The following is a 20,684-nucleotide window of genomic DNA, read 5'->3' as shown; positions in this document are numbered from 1 at the left end:
AGAAGAGGAGAGCTGAACAGGTCCTGTCTTGGGAGGTTGGTACTACTGGGAGAGGGGGAGGAGATGAGAGTAGGATGGTGAATATAGTGCAAATACTATGTACACATGTATATAAATGTTAAAATGACTCCTGTTGAAACTATTCCAGGAATGAGGGGGATAAAGGAGAGTGGTGGAGGGGGTGAATTCAAGTATGATATATTGCAAGAACTTTTGTAAATGCCACAATGTACTCCCACCCAGCACAACAATTTAAAAAATGAGAAAAGCCCAATATTAATATGGATTCCAAGAGTCAGAAATGACACAGTGGATATTTTTTTCTGTGATATGACCCAGAATAGCTCCTTATCTCTCCTGCAATCATAACTTTCTTATTTGAGAAAGGATTGTAGAGTAGATCTGCTGCATTAAGTGAGATGCAGATATGCAATGCATGGACAGGACTTTATTTAGAGCTTGGCAATCTGTAGCTTCTGTATATGGAGTGACACAGCAATGCAGGCTCTTATGGATGGAGCACAGTCTGTTTGTAAAAGGCATTTATCAACATTTATCAGTCACAGATTGGCACTGGTAGAACCATAAAGGGAATGAAAACTGTAGTAGTGTGTATAGTTGCATAAATCTTTCATGTGGACCTGATGCACTAATCTGTAATCAGTGTTTTTTAATCCCTGGCCATTTGAAGAGACAATTGAAATGGCACAATAAAGTACCTTAAGTTTAAGAGCTAGAGTCCTTTCTTGCTCTGCCATTAACTGAGCTCTCTCTCTATTTTCTCAGTCAACTGTCTCACTTATTCTTTATGATTCATTTCTTCGTGTTCCAGAATCTGCTCATAGTTCTTTTTGCATTTCTTCCAGAATTTTTGCTGTAGTCTGTGCAGGTTTACCTTTCAACTGATCCACTGAGGAGGAAAAGGAAGAAAAAATATGTAGGGTTACCTACTTATTGGTTATGTTGCTACTGGGTAGAGAAATTCACTGAGAGAAAAGTTTCCTTTGGAGTGATCATAATGCCTCTAACATATGTCAGATATGGTTTCTAGAGTGAAAACACAGCTTTGTTGTTCTTCATATAGACTAAATATCCAAGGTGACCTAGGTCTGAGGATAAGTACTAATTCCCCAAAAGACTTGTATGGATAGGAATGGTTGAACCTCCTTTTACATATGTACTTCCACACATATCAGCTGTATCTCCATTCGGTATCCAAGTATTATACTTTTTCCAACAGGCCATGAAACCTCCACCTACCTCTTAATGGTATATGGTCTGTGAACTGAAATTAGTGTGCTCTGACATTGATGGCTAATAAGGACTTCTCTTTAAATGTAGTAGCATATGGTCTATTGACCACTGGCAGGAGTGATGCTGAACTGTATCACACAAAGAACTTGTCTCTAGAATGCACACAAACCCCTAAAGACGTGCATGAGTTTGAAGGCTCTACTAATATGATATAATGAAGAAGAAAAACGTCCACTATTAGAAGCTGCCTCATAGCTCTCCATAATAAAATGCATCTCCTTTATAAAATTTACAATATCTCTTGTAGAATATGTGGATGACTTCAAATATAGGATCTAGTAAAGATCATACCGATCATTAGGAATACAGGTAATCATGAGTTAGGTAACTTTAGATAGTAACAGATTGCATTGATAAATTTTATTATTATAAATTTTATGGTTCAACAGAATTACAAGTTTCATGATTTCCAGCGTAGAGTAGTAGTCATTTGAGGTTCTAACTTAACATTAAATTTGTACCCTGATGTGAGGGTATAGGACAAGAAGCCTCAGTTCAATGAATTTTCATGTTACAGCTATTATGTAGAAGATAAAACTTCTTTCTCTGTATTGCTTCTCTACATTCTGGACCTGTTCCTAGAGTCTTCTGGTCTCTTCCCTGAATCCCTCCTTGAGTAGTCACTCCTGTTCCTAAGAGGAAAAGAGAATATTTAACATGGAGCTGAATAGATAAGATTAAGTAATTCATTACATAATCTCCATATTATTTCATCTTCCTTTACTTCTAGTATTTCCTCAAATTTCTCTTCTCCATCAAAACTGTTACTCATCTGTCTTTTATAATAAATTTTCTGCACTTCATTCTTTAGATTAAGTATAGCTTTTTGCTATTATTCCTTAAATAGTTTTGTTATAGGATTTTATGCAGGGTTTTGTGATTTCACATGGAATTTACTCATTACATCTAAACTGTCAGTTTTTTCTTCAACTGTTACTTACATAATATAAATATTTCATATGCAAACCCTCTGTATTTGTGGCTTCCACATTTGTGGACTGAATAAACTGTCAATTGAACATGTTTTCTTAAAAGTGAATCTTCACTGGACATATACAGACTTTTTCATGTTTTTATTCCTTAAACAAAAATGAATTTGAGCATGGCAGGTCTTGGCATTCTTGGGGGGTCCTGGAATCAATTTCACACAAATATCAACAGATAATTGCATATGCTCCAGAAAAATGATTCAAATAGAAGGAGAACATTTACCATTGAACCTCAGATTAAGAGGAGATGTCTGATCACGGGATTTCATAAAAACCTCCAAAATTTCCAAGGGTATATGAAGGGAAAATGGCTCAGGAGATTAGGAATTTCATAGAACATTTTTGATCTGACATACAGGCTCAACATACACTTGGGATAGTTCCTGGAGAACAGGAAGTTACTGGAAGTTTGGATGTTTAAGAAATGTGGTACTTGGTCATGTGTCTTCCTACTTATGAATGTGCTTCCAGAGACACAGTCTTACAAGGAATAAGAAACACAAAATTTCTACTTGATCAGGCTGGACACATTTTCATGAGATGTAATCTAGAAAATTACTTAGAACTCATTACATTTAATTTTCCTACTTGACAGATAAGAAAATCATAGTTTCTATTACTAAAATGAGGGTTAAATCAGAGAATTCTTGCAAAGTTCTTATGCAATGCCTAACAGTGAGTAGTTCCTGTTTACTAGGGATTTAACAAAATTGATTTTACAGGACTCTATTCAACAAACAAATAGCTTTTAATAACCAGAGATGATTTTGAGTTGACACAGTAAGGCAATGAAAAGACTGCTAGAGAATATGGGGTTGAATACTACTTATAACACATGATGGTCTACCCTAACACTGTGATCTTAATTCAGGATTGTGAAAGATAAAATAAAGACACCATTGAATACCTGGAGCTTAAGAACAAGAGTCTACTCTTGTTCTGCATTTAATTGAGCTCTGTCCCTCTCCATTTTCACAGTCAACTGTTTCACATGCTCCTGATAGCTCTTTTCTTCCTGTGCCATCATCTATCTGTTCATTCTTCTTTTGTGTTTCTTCCAAAAGTTTTGCAGTGGCTTGGGCAGATTCAGCTTTTTTATGTTCCACTGAGAAGGAAAAGGGAGAAAAAAGTTATGGAGCTCTGCAGTGTGCTATGGGCTGAACGTTAGTGTCCCCTCCAAAGTCATGTGTTGAAACCTTCTTCCCAATGTAATGCTATAAGGAGGTGGGTTTGTGTGTGGTAGTTGTATTGGGTTTGTATGAGAGCAGGAGGTAGAGCCCTCTTAATGGGATTAGTGTTGTTACAAAAAGATGAAGAGAGCAGAGCTCACTGAATTTATCTCTCTTAAAATACAGTTTTGCAGCTAAATTAATAAATTAGTACTTTACTTAAACAGCAGTCAATAGCTTATATCCTTTGAAACATCAAATGTTTAGTTGTAGCTACCCTAATAATCTCAAACTTGAATTATAAGTCAAAAGTTAATTGAGCACATTCTCTTTGACATACCTAGAATATATCCAGTGTTTTCCATACCTGTTAATTTCACAAGAGCGGGAGCTCTGTGCAGACAATAAGCTACCTCTCTGCAGCCACATTGTTCCTGTGGTAACCTTGGTGTTTCAAGGAGGCATGTCAGTGGTTTCCCAGAACACACAGTGAAACATCCAGGTTACCTGTATCCACTTCCTTGGTTCTTCAAGGTACTTGTTCTTCAGCATTTCTGTCTTCTGAACAAAGAGACAGCAACCTCCCTGCTTGGAGTAATTCCCCTGCTTCACTGGTTCTTCTAGAGGACTGAAAATATCTTGAAGTAAAGCTCAGCACTGACTTGATGATGCATTCAGATTGTGTTTGCAAAAGTCATCCTATCTTTTCTCTAGCTGAGACTTCAATGAAAAAATGGGAAGTAAAATTATAACCAGGTAAAGATATTAGTGAGGTTTCAGAATTTCTGGAAATGCTGTTGGAAAAACTTAATGTCCCCAGAAACTAAAATACAACTAAGGACAACTATGTCTCTTCTTTTGAACTAGACTTTCTTATGAAGTCCCTTCTTCGAGGTAATGCTCAGTCTAGTGACTGTAAATATTATGCCAAAATTATACATCTAAACTTTGCTTTTTAAATTGCACTATTGATTGCCATGAATGGAATAAGGCAGTAGGCATTAAGCCTCCTGAAAAGAACTAAGATTGTAAGTTTCATTTCTTTTGTTCAATAGGAGAGCAAATCAGTCTTTTAACAGTGGATATTTAATTTGATTAGAAGTTCCAATTGTCAATTATATGCATTTAGTTTAAAGGATGGCTATTAGAAAAATCCTTTAAAGTTTTGAGTCCATAATTATAAAATCATTTCTTCTGATTATTAAGTTATAATTAGGTAATTATCAACATTTTAAAAGCTATTAAGAATTGTTTCCTTCAAAATAAATACTAATTTTATTTCATAATAGTACTTTGCCTTCCACAACACTAATCCATACAAAGTTTAGAGAGAATTACTGCCAATTCCTTTTGAAATGAATGGTCTACATCTTTAAAGGAATTCCTGATGAAGATTTCTATGGCCTCTCTCGCAGGCCCTATGCAGGTCCAGCAGCTCCTGGAGAGTTTCCATGGGTGGTTGCACGTTCTGGCCCATCTGCTGCTTATAGTGGGCAATGGCCTTTTGCACTGCAGTTGGGTTCTCTACCTGGGCCAAGGCCTGGACTGCATTTTCCATGCAGGGCAGATCCCCTCTGCTGATGGCATTTATATAGGTCATTACCAGGTTCTCTAGACCTTCACATAAGTCAAGATATATATTTTAGGTAGAGTGAAGAACCATCTCCATCCTAAGTAATCCTGAACAGGTCTATGACAACAATTTGCCTCATTAATGGCATGAGTATCATTAGGAAGTGTGGTGCAAATGGAGACTGCAAGGTCTTGGCTCAGATGTACTGAAACAGAACCTTCTTCTGAAAAAAGAGGCAGGTAATACCTATACATGGCAAAGGTGTGAATCCCTGTTCTAGATAAAGCAGACTTGAGTATATTGTATGCTCATCCACTTGACCCCCAAGCACCTTCAAGATAAGAACCTCTCTTATTTATATTTATCATCAGATTTGTGTATCATGCCCCATTGGCCTTTGGTCAATTTTTGTAGAACAAATAATACTATCACAACCATAAGGAGTTTGAACTTTGGTTCATTCTAGCTCAGTGTTGTTCAAAGAACTTTCTGAGTTGAATGAATAGTTCTATGTCTGTTTTTTCCACTATGGTAACCATGATAAATAGCTCTTGAGCTTTGAAATAAAGCTGTATAATCCGAATTGTTAATTTTACTCAATTTTTGTTTAAATATAAATTATTATAATGCATCTCTTGTCTGCTGAATTAACAACACAAGTCTAACTTGCTACTATATTACTAAGGATAAAGATTCTTTAACTTTGTCTTCAGGATCATTTTTACCCAAGACATTGCACTAATCAAGAGCATTACTAGGGGCATGATTCAAGTGGTAGAGTGCTTGCTTAGCAAGTGTGAGTCCCTAAGTTCAATAACCAGTACTGCATACAAAACAAAGCAAGACAATCTCAAAATCATTAGATTTTATTTTTGATGCCTAGAATGAACTTCTCAAACCCAAACTACAGAAATGTTTCACCCTCTCTTCATCTTACAATGACTAGAGCAACTAGGAAGTTGATTCACGAGGTCAACTGGAAGAGTTTTAGTCTTTGAATAGTCAAAGATGTAGGAGCAGAACTATGCCACTTGTTGCATAAAATCAGAATTCAGATCATTTTGTGTAATTTCTTCCACTCAGTGGGTCAGTAGAAGATAAAGCATTTCTTCTTTGGAAAGAACTTTCGAATACAGAGTCAGGGCAGGTTGTATTTTTCATCTTGGTTGGTGCCTGGAGAAATTTTTTAAAAAAATTTTATTACAGTGTTATTTAAACATTTCCTCAAGCAAATGTTCCTTTTAATATACAATGTGCAGCTTTGTAGAATCTTAGTAGGAAGATGAAAGCAATAAATAGTAGTGCAGAAAAAGGAAAGCAAAAGAAACTCAAAATTTATTGCAATTAAAATTGAACTGTTAAGAGAGATGGTAAATAAGAACTACTTCTTTGAAACAGCTTAGAACACAGAAACAGAAATCTGAATATAAGCACCTGCACAAAAATATTAACTTCCTGTTATTTTTCCTGTCTGTTTTCCAATCTGCAGTCCCTTTACCTTGCTTTAGCTTCAGGGAATTCTCCAGGTACTCATCTGCCGTGAGTGACAGTCCATCTACTTCCAACTTCAGGGTCACATCTCTCAGAGTCCACACAAAGTCTGGGAAGAAGCTCACAAAGTCAGATGAGTCCTCAACCTCATCCTCCCCAAGTGAGGAATTTGCCCAGATTCGCTTGGTCAACTCTGTCACATAGCTGAGTAGTTAACTAAGGAAAAACAGCAAATAAATCCCCCAAAATGAGGGCCTCCCATCCCATATTAGTTCCACATAACCCCAAACCTTGATATTTGCCTTTGTTCTTAGCCACAGTGTAAATTCTTTAATAAGTACATAGTTCTTTCTCACGTACAGGAGTCATTTTCATGTTTTCCAATTTTGAGCCAGTGTCACCAGGATCCAGAATCAAGTAGCTGGTTCAGTAAGTCAGGTCTCCTCTCTGACTCTGGTGCTGTTCCAGACATAAAAAGGATACTGCAGTTGGTCCATGGCCTGCTGATTGATGACTCCCATGCTGTTGTGCATGAAGTTGCTGCTTAACAGAATTGCCAGGGTGAAGATCCAGCAGTCATTCTGGTTGTCACCCTGGTGGCTGGAATGCGTTTGTGTTAGTAGTAGGTTTGTTTTTATACCCCTTTCCAGATCAGCAGTGGTTGAACTATGCTTACCTAATTAGTGGTTTTTTTTCTAGTCTAATTATAAAAATCTATATGATCCTTACAATCTATACAAGGAACTCAAATCTAAAGGAAAAATGATTGTGGGGTTGGCTTTCATATTTTTTGCATTATGTTTTTCATTTACACTAATTCTCACAAGGCCCTTTAATAATCATTGGCAAATTGTTGAAAAGCAAACAATGAAGTTTGAAGGGTACTCCAAGGTCTTAAATGTGACTTAGACCTTAAATTTCCTTGCCCTTCATTATTAGGTGACTGTTCGTTGGTTGATGAGATTTTTTCTTGTACATGCGGTGTGCTTAAGCCAATGTAACCCTTTCCACTTCACATTCCTGCACTTTCCCTCTGCCCTGTTATTTCTGTTAACAGTTTTTATCATGCTTCCTTGTGTCTTGTCCCTACTATGCTGTGATATATTTCATTATTTGCCATCTTTCCTTCCTTCTTTACCTCCTCTCTTAGTCTGTTCTAATAGTATCACTTTTAGATACATGCTCTGTATATGTTTCTATATATATATAACCTTGCTTGTATTTGTTTTGGACAGATATTCCACATATGAGAGAAAGCATGTAGCTTTTGGCTTTCTGAGCCTGGCTAACCTCACCTAAAATGATCTCCAGTTCATCCATTTACATGCAAACAACAACAGAATTTAATTTTACTTTATGGCTGAATAAAATTTCATGTATATCACTAATAATGAGCAAACTGAAAAAGAATACATGAAAATAATTCCATTTACAATAGCCTCAAAAAAAATCAAATACCTAGGTGTAAACCTAACAAAAGATGTGAAAGACCTCTACAAGGAAAACTATACACTTATGAAGAAAGAGATTGTGGAAGACTATAGAAAGTGGAGTGATCTCCCATGCTCATGGGCAAAAATGTCGATACTCCCTAAAGTAATCTACATGTTTAATGCAATTCCCATCAAAATTCCAATGATATTCATTAAAGATATCAAAAAATCTACCATGAAATTTATATGGAAACACAGGAAGCCATGAATAGCCAAGGCAATACTCAGTCAAAAGAACAATGCAGGAGGTATCACAATACCTGACTTCAAACTATATTACAAAGCAGTAGCAATAAAAACAGCATGGTACTGGCACAAAAACAGACATGAAGACCAGTGGAACAGAATAGAGGACCCAGATATGAAGCCACACAACTATAACCAACTTGTCTTTGACAAAGGAGCTAAAAATATACGATGGAGAAATAGCAGCCTCTTCAACAAAAACTACTGGGAAAACTGGTTAGCAGTCTGCAAAAAACTGAAACTAGATCCATGTATATCACTTTATACCAAGATTAACTCAAAATGGATCAAGGATCTTAATATCAGGCCACAAACTCTAAAGCTGATACAGGAAAGAGTAGGAAATACTCTGGAATTAATAGGTATAGGTAAGAACTTTCTCAACGAAACCCCAGCAGCACAGCAACTAAGAGATAGCATAGATAAATGGGACCTCATAAAACTAAAAAGCTTCTGTTCATCAAAAGAAATGGTCTCTAAACTGAAGAGAACACCCACAGAGTGGGAGAAAATATTTGCCAGCTATACATCAGACAAAGGACTGATAACCAGAATGCATAGGGAACTTAAATTCTCCCAAAACTAATGAACCAATAAAGAAATGGGCAAGTGAACTAAACAGAACTTTCTCAAAAGAAGAAATTCAAATGGCCAAAAAACACATGAAAAAATGCTCACCATCTCTAGCAATAAAGAAAATGCAAATTAAAATCACGCTAAGATTCCACCTCACCCGTTAGAATAACCATCATCAGCAACACCACCAACAACAGGTGTTGGCGAGGATGCGGGGAAAAAGGAACCCTCTTACACTGTTGGTGGGAATGTAAACTAGTACAACCACTCTGGAAAAAAATTTCGAGGCTACTTAAAAAGCTAGACATTGATCTACCATTTGATCCAGCAATACCACTCTTGGGGATATACCCTAAAGACTGTGACACAGGTTACTCCAGAGGCACCTGCACACCCATGTTTATTGTGGCACTATTCACAATAGCCAAGTTATGGAAACAGCCAAAATGCCCCACCGCTGACGAATGGATTAAGAAAATGTGGTATCTATACACAATGGAATTTTATGCAGCCATGAAGAAGAACGAAATGTTATCATTTGCTGGTAAATGGATGGAATTGGAGAACATCATTCTGAGTGAGGTTAGCCTGACCCAAAATACCAAAAATCATATGTTCTCCTCATATGTGGACATTAGATCAAGGGCAAACACAACAATGGGATTGGACTTTGAGCACATGATAAAAGTGAGAGCACACAAGGGAGGGGTGAGGATAGGTAAGACACCTAAAAAATTAGCTAGCATTTGTTGCCCTTAACGCAGAGAAACTAAAGCAGATACCTTAAATGCAACTGAGGCCAATAGGAAAAGGGGACCAGGAACTAGAGAAAAGGTGAGATCAAAAAGAATTAACCTAGAAGTTAACACACACGCACAGGAAATCAATGTGAGTCAATGCCCTGTATAGCTATCCTTATCTCAACCAGCAAAAACCCTTGTTCCTTCCTATTATTGCTTATACTCTCTCCACAACAAAATTAGAAATAAGGGCAAAATAGTTTCTGCTAGGTATTGAGGTGGTCGGGGTGAGAGTGAGGGGGCAGAGTGGGTGGTAAGGGAGGGGGTGGGGGCAGGGGGGAGAAATGACCCAAGCCTTGTATGCACATATGAATAATTAAATAAAATAAAATAAAATAAAATTTCATGTATATAAATACATTTTCTTTTCTTTTTCTGTTTCAATATGTGTGAGATGCTTTTATTTAACTATTTATTTTTGTTTATTCATTTATTCACATGTGCATACATTGTTTGGGTCATTTCTCCTCCCTGTCCCCCTCCCCCATCCTCTACCCCCACCTCTGCTCACTTCCAGACAGAACCTGTTCTGCCCTTATCTCTAATTTTGTTGAAGCGAAGACATAACATAATAAAGAAGACAAAGTGTTTTTGCTAGTTGAATTAAGGATAGCTATACAGAGAGATTCCTAACATTTCTTCCATGTATCAATGTGTTACAACCCAAGTTGATTCATTTCTAACTGATCTTTACACTGGTTCCTGGTCCCCTTCTCTTGTTGACCTCTGTTGCTTTAAGGTTTCTGTATTAGTTCCTCTGCAGTGAGGACATCAAACACTTTCATGTTTTGGGTTTTCTACCTATCCCCATACCTCCCCTTGTCGTGTGAACCAAGTGCAACAACATTGCTGTATTTGCCCTAGATCTAAAGTCCACATATGAAGAAGAACATAGGATTTTTGGTCTTCTGAGTCTGGTTAACCTCATTCAGAATAATGTTCTCCAGTTCCATCCATTTACTTTTGAATGATAAGATTTCATTCTTCATAGCTGAGTAAAATTCCATTGTGTATAAATACCACATTTTCTTAATCCATTTGTCAGTAGTGTGGCATCTTGGCTGCTTCCATAACTTGGCTATTGTGAATAGTGCTGCAATAAAAATGGGTGTGCAGGTGCCTTCGGAGTAACCTGTGTAGCATTCCTTTGGGTATATCCCCAAGACTGGGATTGCTGGATCATATGGCAGATCTGTGTTTAGGTTTTTAAGAAACCTACAGATTTTTGCCCAGAGTGGTTGCACTAGCTTGCATTCCCACCAGTAGTGTATGAGGGTTCCTTTTTTCCCACATTCTTGCCAACACATGGTGTTGATGAAATTCTTGATGATGACTACTCTAACAGGGGTGAGGTGCAATCTTAGTTTAGTTTTGATTTGAATTTCCATTGTAGCTAAAGATAGTAAGCATTTTTTCATGTGTTTTTTTTACCATTTAAATTTCTTCTTTTGAGACAGTTCTATTTAGTTCAGTTGCCCATTTCTTTCTTGGTTCATTGATTTTGGGAGAGTTTAGTTTCTTAAGTTCCCTGTATATTCTGGTTATCAGTCCTTTGTCTGATGTATAGCTGGAAAATATTTTCTCCTACCCTGTGGGTGGTTTAGAGGACATTTCTTTTGTGGTGCAGAAGCTTTTAAATTTTATGAAGTCCCATTTGTCCATTCTTTCTCTTAGTTGCTGGGCTGCTGTGCTTCTATTGAGGAAGTCTTAGCCTGTACCTATTAGTTCCAAAGTGTTTCCTGCTCTTTCCAGTATAACTTTAGAGTTTCAAGTCTGATATTAAGGTCCTTGATCCATTTTGAGTTGATACTAGTACAAGGTGACAAACAAGGAACTAGTTTCTTGCAGATGGATAACCACTTTTCCCAACAACATTTGTTGAAGACGCTGTCTTTTCTCCATTGTATATTTTGGCACCTTTGTCAAAAATAAGGTGGGTATAGTTGTGTGGATTCACATCTGGGTCCTTTATTCTGTTCCACTGGTCTTCATGTCTGTTTTTGTGCCAGTACCATGCTGTTTTTATTGCTATTGCTTGTAATATAGATTGAAGTCAGGTATTGTGATACCTCCAGAATTGCTCTTTTTGCTGAGTATTGCCTTGGCTATTTGCAGTGTCTTGATACCACATTTTCTTAATCCATTCATCAGTAGTGGGGCATTCTGGTTGTTTCCATAGCTTGGGTATTGTGAACAATGCTGTAATAACCATGGGAGTGCAGGTGTGTTTATTATAACCTGACTTACATTCCTTTACGTATATCCCTAGGAGTGGTATTGCTGGATCACAGGCAGCTTTTTTAGCTTTGTGAGGTGTCTTTATACTGTTTTCCATAGTGATTGTACTGATTTACATTCCCACAAAGAATGCATGAAAGTTCCTTTTCTCCCACATCCTCAGCAACATTTGTTATTGCTTGTGTTCTTGCTGATAGAATGAAAAAGAGGTCATGCTAATGGTAGGGCACTAACTGAAGTGGGAAGGCAAAAGAAGGTGAATATGGGTAAGGCAATTTCTATATAAGAATGAATACAGAATTTTAAAAACTGCTAAAATAACCATAAGAAGTTCGGGACTAAGGTAGATAGGAGGAAAATGGAGGTGATGAACCAATTCAGGATATAATAAATATATACATGGAAATATTGTAATGAAGCTCTCTGTATAGATATCTTAAACAAAAAGGTTATTTTTTCTAAAAAACAGAGTACAGGAAAGTAAAACACCTCCTGCCTGGGTGTTCATATCAGTGGGAGTGGGGAGGATACAAGGAAAGGGTGTAGGAGGGTGAATATGATAGAAATATTATGTAGTCATATATGAATATTAAAAAAATGAGACCAGCTGAAACTATTTTAAAAATTAGGGAGGAGGGATAAAGGAGAATGATGGAAAGGTGAACCTAAACTAAGGTCTGTTATAAGTACTTTTATAGATGTCACAATGTACCCCCAGTACAATAATAATATGATAATATAAATAAATAGATACATAAATGTAATAAAAAGAAAAAAACTTAAAATTTTCTATCATGTTTATACCAATATTAACTTGTATAAAATTTATAATACTTGTAACTGTTTGGTTATTTTTCAGTGCTGGAATTGACCCAGAGTCTCTCACTAACTAGGCAAGTGTATAGCATGGAGCTATGCATTCAACCTGTTGTAGCTGCCTTATTAAGCAATTATTATGTAATTTAGACATTATTTATCTTATTAAGTACTCACAACAATACTATGAGACAATTATAGATTGATTACATCCACTTTACCTATCAGAAAGTTGAAGCTAAATAAAGCAATTAGTTTTCTTGAGACCACAGTATAATCTTAGTATCAGAGAAATAAATATAACTTTAGAATATTAATATGTGAATAAAAACTTTCATGATTAAAAAATCAGTAAAGTAGAAGTAAAAGAAAACTATGTTAACACAATAATGGCCATATATGAGAACCCACGGTCAACATTGCAATCAATGGTAAAACACTGAAAGCTTTCCCTCTAGGATCAGAAATAGAGAAGTTTCTTTATTTTGGCCACTTGTGTTCAATATAATACTGGAAGTCATAGCCAAAGTAATAAAGCAAGAAAAGGAAATAGAAGGCATTCAAACTGGAAAGGATTAAATAACATGATCTCCATTAACAGATGACATAATCTTACATTTGGAACACTTTAAATATTACAGAAAACACTGTTAGATATAATAAATTCATTCATTAGAGTTGCATCATACAAAATCAGCGTGTGGAATTCATTTCTATGGTTAGTTTCATTTATGTCCATTGACAGTCAACAAGGAGAATGGGAAATTAATAATTCTATTATAATAACATCAAAAATAAAATACTTAGGAATATACTTAGTTAACAATGTGAAAGACTTACCTAGGAAAAAAGTTGAAATAGTTGATGAAAGAAATTAAAGAATACACAATACACAAATAATTATGTCTCAGAAGACTTTATAGTCTTTAGGTGTTAATACTACCTGAACTGTTATACAGATTCAATGCAATTTCTGTCAAAATTACAAATGAATTATATTAATAGAAGTAGAAAAATCCATTCTAATTTTCATAGGAAATGTCAAAAGATCCCCAAATCATTAAAAATAGTTTGAAAAAGGAAATACTAAAGGTGGTGTCACACTTGCTGAGTTTTGAAACTTGCTGTGAAATTATGGTAATCAAAAGAATATGGTACTGACATAACTGACTGACAAATAAACTAGTAGTACTGAATAAACTAGAAATAAACTATCACATATATTGTAAACTGATTTTTGACTAAGGTGCCATGACATTCAATGAAGAAAGATCATGTCTTCAACAAATGACATTAGGAAGCCTGGCACCAGTGGCTCAAACCCGTAATCCTAGCTACTTGGGCAGAGGATATTGGAAGGCTAAACCAATAGCTGGGTGCAGTGTTGTGTGCCTGTCATCCCAGCTACAATGGTACAGATTGTCATGGGCAAAAAGGGAGACCCCATCTCAAAAATAAACAGAGGGAAAAAGGGCTGGAGCTGTGGCACAAGTGGTAGAGAGCCTGCCTAGAAAGCATAGAGGCCTGAGATAATACTCTAGTGGTGGAAAACAAACAAACAAGCCAACAAATAAAACAAAAATCATGACATTGGGAAAACAAGGTATCAACATGCAAAAAAAAGTTCCACCATTATCTTCTACCATTAAAAAAATTGGCTCAAAATAGATCAAAACCCTAAACATTTGAACTAAAACTACAAACATATGGAGGAAAACACAGGTGGAATGCTTCATAATGCTGGAATTGCCAATGACTGATATGATACCATAAGCTAAGATTTTTTTTAAAATGCTGAAATTCATTAAAATTTAAAACTTTTGTGTATAAAAATAAACTATCAACAGAATCAAAAGGCAGTATGTGAAGTTACAGAATATATTTGCAAGACACATATCAGATAAATGGCTACTATCCAAAATATAAAAATAATTTACATATTGAAAAAATAAAGAAACACCAGATCAAATATTTAATAAGGACTTGAGTAGATATTTATCAATGAAGATATTCCAATGGTCAACATTCCCATGGAAAAATGTTTTTCATCACTAGTTACTGGGGAAAAGGAAATTAAAACCACAATAAGAGATTATTTGATGACTAAGTGGCCAATATAAAAATATTGGCAAGGATGTGGCTAAAGTAGAAACATGTACGTTTTCATTGAGAAAATAAAATGTGCAGTGACTATAGAAAATGTGCAGTGATTCCTTAAAATATTAAATATTGAATTGCTGTATTAGCCAGCAATCAACTACTGAGCATATGAAAGCAGGGACTCTAAAACATATTTGTGTACATATGTTCATATCAGCATTATTTCCAGTCATGAAAAGTGGAAACAACCCCAGTGACAATCTACAGATGAAAGAACAAACAAATTACACATACAATTAAATACCTTGAAAAGGAGTGTTTTGACAAATGCTGTAACAGTACTCTTGAAGTAATATCCTAAATGAAATAACGCAGTCATAAAATAGCAAATATTGTAGTGTCTCCATGTTTTTCTTCTTTTCTTTCCTTTTTCTTCTTTTGCATCTCCTTCTTCTTCAAGATGGAGTCTTCTTATTGTGGAAATATTGTCAGATGAGAAACCAAGTGGCACTCAAGAGAAGTAGAGAACTCAGATTTTATTTTATGCTGGTGGTCCCAGATGAGCTCACACTCAAAATTCTGGGTCCTGAACAAAGAATTCATGGGGTACTTAAAGGGCAGTGCAGGGGATCAGGTTACAGAAAATGTGTTAGGGTTAACAGGTGACCCAGTGCTATGTTAAGAGACCTGGGTCTGTTTAGATAAGAGCAGCCAGGAAGATCTGCTTTGGAAAGCTTATTTATAAAAGGGGACAAAGGAAGGCAGGCATGGGCAATTATCTTTATATGGTGCCCTTTGTCATGACCTAACTAGCAATTTCTCACGTCCTGCAGCCTTGCCTGAGACAATCTTCTTGTTCACTATGTTGCTAATGGTATTGAAATTGTGGACTCAAGTGATCCTCTCACCCCATCTGCCTTGATGTTAGGACTACAGCCTTGACTCCCTTATATTTTATTCCAAGAGTAGAATGATAATGAGGAATGGGAGGAGAGGGAATAATTGTACAATAGATACTGAGTTTGTGTTGGGGGAAAATGAAATGTTTCTGAAAACGGATTAAGGGGATGATTATGCAACAATCTAAATGTGCTTAATGCCACAGAAATGTACATTTAAAAAAATGATTATAAGGGTTAATTTTATGTTTTGTATATCTCCAATAATAAAAAATCTCCAATGCAGATTGGATTTAAAATTTTTTAACCTTAAAAACCAATGGAGACTTGCTGTTAGTATGTGAACATTTTAATAAAAATCTTACAGTTTATTATTTTATAAATTAGTCATCTTTTTTACTGCCATATTCCTTTTAGGAAAGGAACAATTTATCCTAAGGATACCTAAGGCATTCTGTGGAAAGAGTGAAGTAACTCTTACCCTCTAGGACATAGTAAAGATAAAAAGCCCACTGTGGGAGTTGGGGACAAGATGGTGGAGGAGTAGAAGCTTTATATATCAGAACCTGTGAATGAAAGCTTGGTTAACAAAAAAAGAGGTTACATACAGAAGTGCCAAACAGAAGAAGTGCACAGGGAAACACAAAAGAGTGACAGGATATCTAAAAATATTGTGAATCAAAGAGAAACTGACCCCAGCTACCCGCTGGGGGAGAGGAAGCTGAAGCATCTACCTCAAGGTAAGCTAGGCAGCTGCCACAACAAATTGGCAGAACTAGCTCTGGGGCAGTAACTATACCCCAGTGTGGACATATGATGGGACAGCAATTTCCTCTATGGCAGGCCAGCTGCAGAAAAGACAAATCCCTTATTCCCCATACTTCAGAGAGCTGTGGCAAGCTGCCTTCTCAAGAGAGGGCCTCCTGACCAAGTCCGAGGTACTCCCAGAACTTGAAAACAAGAAGCAGTCAAACCTCAGGACATCTTGAAACAACTAACTGCAGAGAGGCCTGACTTGCAGTAAGCTGAGAAGTTAAAGAAAGCTGGGGTAGGGGATCAGAAACCCTGTCTAATTGCCTGTGGAAATTTTCCAAAATAAAGTAGAAAGCTTTTCTGGCCCAGAGCTCAGTTGTCTAAAGCTCCTTGTAGGGAGAGAAATTTTGGGACTAGGGTGTTAAAAAACTCCCAGCCCAGTGGGTTCTGGGACTCCCAGCCAGTGTCCATGTGGGAATCTGCAACTGTTGTGGCAATATTGTCAGAGGAGAAACCAAGAGACACTCAGAGGAGTGGAGAACTCAGATTTTAATTTTACACTAGCGGGCCCAGATGGGTACCTGTGTCTGAGCCCTGAACAAAGGATTCGCAGGATATTTAAAAGGCAGTGCAGGGCATCAGGTTACAAGGAACGTGCTCTCCCATAAAGAAGGGCTAGTAGTGGGTTAGAGACCTAAGGTTTAGATAAGAACAGCAGGGGAGTCCTGCTTTGGAAAGTTTATTTACAAGTGGAGAAAAAGAAAGGTAGGAATGGGTGCTTATCTCTGCATGGTGCCTTTCATCTGGGTCCTGAACTTTTGCATGGCTCTAATGGGCAATTCCTCACAGCTCTGTCTGAGGTTACAGCTTTTAATTGACAGTTTTCCATGTTTTACAACCCTGTTTCAAGGCTATCTTCCTCTTCACAACCAGAGGCAAAGGTAGTGAGGGAGAGGGTTGGACTAGGCAATCCAGTGGCTCCTGGGGGAAAACAGCAAAAGCCTCCCAGAGGTCAGTGGCCCTGAATGACCTCCCACAGCAGCTCCACTGAATAAGGTCAATTAAAAAACAAAACCCTGAGCCCCCAATGACTGCAAACTCAAGTTAAAACAGCTGCTTGACTGCAAAATATAAGCACAAACTTCTAAGTGAGAAAATCTGGGAATATAAAAGGTTGTAGCCTGGGAATTCCAGGGAACAAGACCACAGTGTCTGCATGGGAGACTGCCTCTGGTGGCAGACATAGAGGGTGAGGTTTTGACTGGGACAATCTGAAAAGTAGCAAAAGGCCCAGAGGTTGGTGACCTTGCCCCTTCAAACTATGTGCACTTTATTCACAGAACCAGTGGCTCTGTCTGCTCAGCATTCTGCACATTTCAACAGGAAATCTTAGCCCTTAATCTACAGAGGCTCTGCAAACCCCTAAACAACTCAGAGGGCAAAGCTGTTTAAGAGAATTGACCTGAAAAGTGTCAATCACACTGTCTCAGATGCCCTGAGGACTTTGCTATGCTCTAAGCTAGAGGTGCAACTCCGCCCTTCTTAAGGTATTCCCATGACAACCAGGGCAAGAAGGACTAACTTGGACAAACAGGACAAACAGCACCTCTCTCCAACAAGAATTATAAGTGTTTTTTATTGTTATTGTTTGTTTTTTGGTTTTTTTTTTTCTTTGTCTTCTTTTCCCTTTAATCCAATTTGTTTTCCTTTGGCTTTTTCTTTTCTTTCTTTCTTTCTTCTTTCTTTTTCTTCCTTTCTCTCTCTCTCTCTCTCTCTCTCTCTCTCTCTCTCTCTCTCTCTCTCTCTCTCTCTCTCTCTCTCTCTCTCTCTCTCCTTCCTCTTCTTCTTCTTTCTATTATTCTGTTTTCTAAAGTTTGGTTTCTAATTGTTAGAATTTTCTTCATTTTTTGCTCCTATTTCCCAAATCATACTCTATTTCCCTGTTATAAATGCATAAAGTTTTATTATACTATTATCTCCTTCATTTACTACCCCTTCTTTTCATCAGTTCCAATCCCCTTCCTTTCTCATGCCCAACTCTTATAACATTTAATTTCTAATCCCTATACCTTTCAACCAATGTTAAGCTCCCAGACCATCCCTCTAAAAACCAGAATTTTGCTCCCATACAATCTTAGTGGAGAGACAGTTAAGGGTATTAATTGTTCCTTACTCATTCAAATACTTAATTTATTGCTGAATTGTTAACTCTTTATTACAATAGGTTATCTGCTTCAATGAGGAAGTAAAAGGAAACTTAGACCAACAGATGGACAGATCACAGTGTAGAAACCTAAATATGAAAAAGACCAATGCAATATTTCACCTCCAAATTTCCACTATAGCTCAACATCTAAATCCAAGGACAATGAATTGATCTAAATGTCTGGGAAATAATTCAGAAGCCTACATTTAAAAATAATCAGTGGACTCAAAGAGGATTCAAATAAACAGATAAATGAGTTAGGAAATCAATTTAGGACCTAGCCAAGAAAGTCAGCAATATGGAAGAGAAATTTAGCAAAGAAGTGGAAATTATGAAAAATAACCAAGTAGAAATATTAGAAATAAAAACATCAATAAATCCAATACAAACCACAAGATACCTACCATTATCAGTAGACAGATCAAATAGAAGAAAGAACATAGAGATGGGTGACAAGATAGAGGAGTTATTGCACATGAACAATCACAATTAAAAAAAACCTGAATATACATGAATAGGATATACAAGTACTCTGGGACATGATCAAAAGATCAAACCTAAGAATTCTTGGGGTAGAAAATGGAGCTAAAATATAAACTAAAGGCATAAGAAATTTGTTTAACTAAATCATAGAAATTTCCCCAAATCTATGTAATTATGATATAGATGGGTGATATAGACACCTGTATTCAGGAGGTATTTCAAGCTCCAAATAGAAATGATCAAAAAATAACAATCCCATGACACATCATAATTAATATGCCAAATCAAGAGAGCAAAGGATGGATAGAAAGCTGCTAGAGAAAATTTCCAGCTTCCATATAAAGGCAAACACATAAGAATTACCTCAGACCACTCAACACAAACCCTAAAATCCAGGAAAACATAGAACAATGTAATTCAAGCTTTGAAAGAGAATAACTGCCAACCAAGAATACCATATACAACAAAGCTGTTATTCAGTCTCAGTGGAGGCAAAAGGACCTTTGGTAGGAAAATAGCAAATATGATCAACTTAGTAAATCGAAAAATGGTGAAGATGAACAAAGCCAAAAGTAAAGATTAACTAACATGAGCTCAATCTGAAAAAAAAAAGCAGGAAACACAGGAATCAGTAAATAACTCTCAATCATAATCCTAAATGTAAATGGACTTAACTTGTCACAAGGAAAAGCAGCTGTTTTCTGAGCATTACTCCTGCTTCCAAGCAGCCTTGCTCTGCTTTCACTTTTAACCTCATTTATAAGAAAGAACCTCAATTTGTCTTTTAAAATGGACATTAGAATATATTTTGATGTCAAAATCAGGAGATATCATTAGTGGTCATTATTTACAAAAATATAAAGTAGACAGGCTGTGAAAGAACATGAGAAGAAGCTGGAAGAATTGCTGAGTCCTTTCTAGTTAACTTTAGATTAGGGTTGAACAGAACCAGATCCCCACAACACACTGACTGGCCATTTTAGGATCTCAACATCTGTTTGTAAGAATATAAATTTAGAATCAGGGTTTAGGTTGTCCAATGAGTGTGCAAAATACTTCAAATTCCATTAGATACCTGTGACACAGGAATGGCAACAGTTCTGATTTTTGATAGCAGAGATTAGATTGCCAGCTTATAAACCTTACATGAGTGGAATAGCACAGTATATAGCCTACTGTGTGGAGCTCCTTTTGTGCAACATTTCACTGTAATATTATCTATGTTGTTTTGTATTTCAGTGGTTGGTAATTTTCATTGTTAAAAGATTTTCTGCTTAACAAATGTGCCAGGACTAGAGATGTTGGTCAAGTGATAGAACATTGAGTTCAAACCCTAGTCCCACCAAAAACACAAAAGGAGTTTGAACAAATATGCTATATTTTGTTTTCCTATTAATAGTGGAAAGATGCTTGGAGTATTTTCATTTTGGAAGTATAAATATTATTCTTAGGGTCACTATAAGTTTTATGTATGCACATGAACACATATGTACTAAGAATTAAGTGACAACATCAAAAAATACATTTACTCTACTTTG

The 20,684-nt window shown here is 36.5% G+C and overlaps 1 pseudogene; it reads right to left on the bottom strand.

Annotated features, from left to right (window-relative positions):
• Nucleotides 1-1,934: 1,934 nt before the first annotated feature.
• Nucleotides 1,935-20,684, bottom strand: part of LOC109674580 (guanylate-binding protein 1-like) — a 60,303-nt pseudogene continuing 41,553 nt past the window's right edge.

Source organism: Castor canadensis, chromosome 3, assembly GCF_047511655.1.
Source record: "Castor canadensis chromosome 3, mCasCan1.hap1v2, whole genome shotgun sequence".
NCBI classification, from domain to species: Eukaryota; Metazoa; Chordata; class Mammalia; order Rodentia; family Castoridae; genus Castor; species Castor canadensis.
Note: the sequence above shows the minus strand (reverse complement) of the source record. Positions and strands in the feature narration are given on the sequence as shown.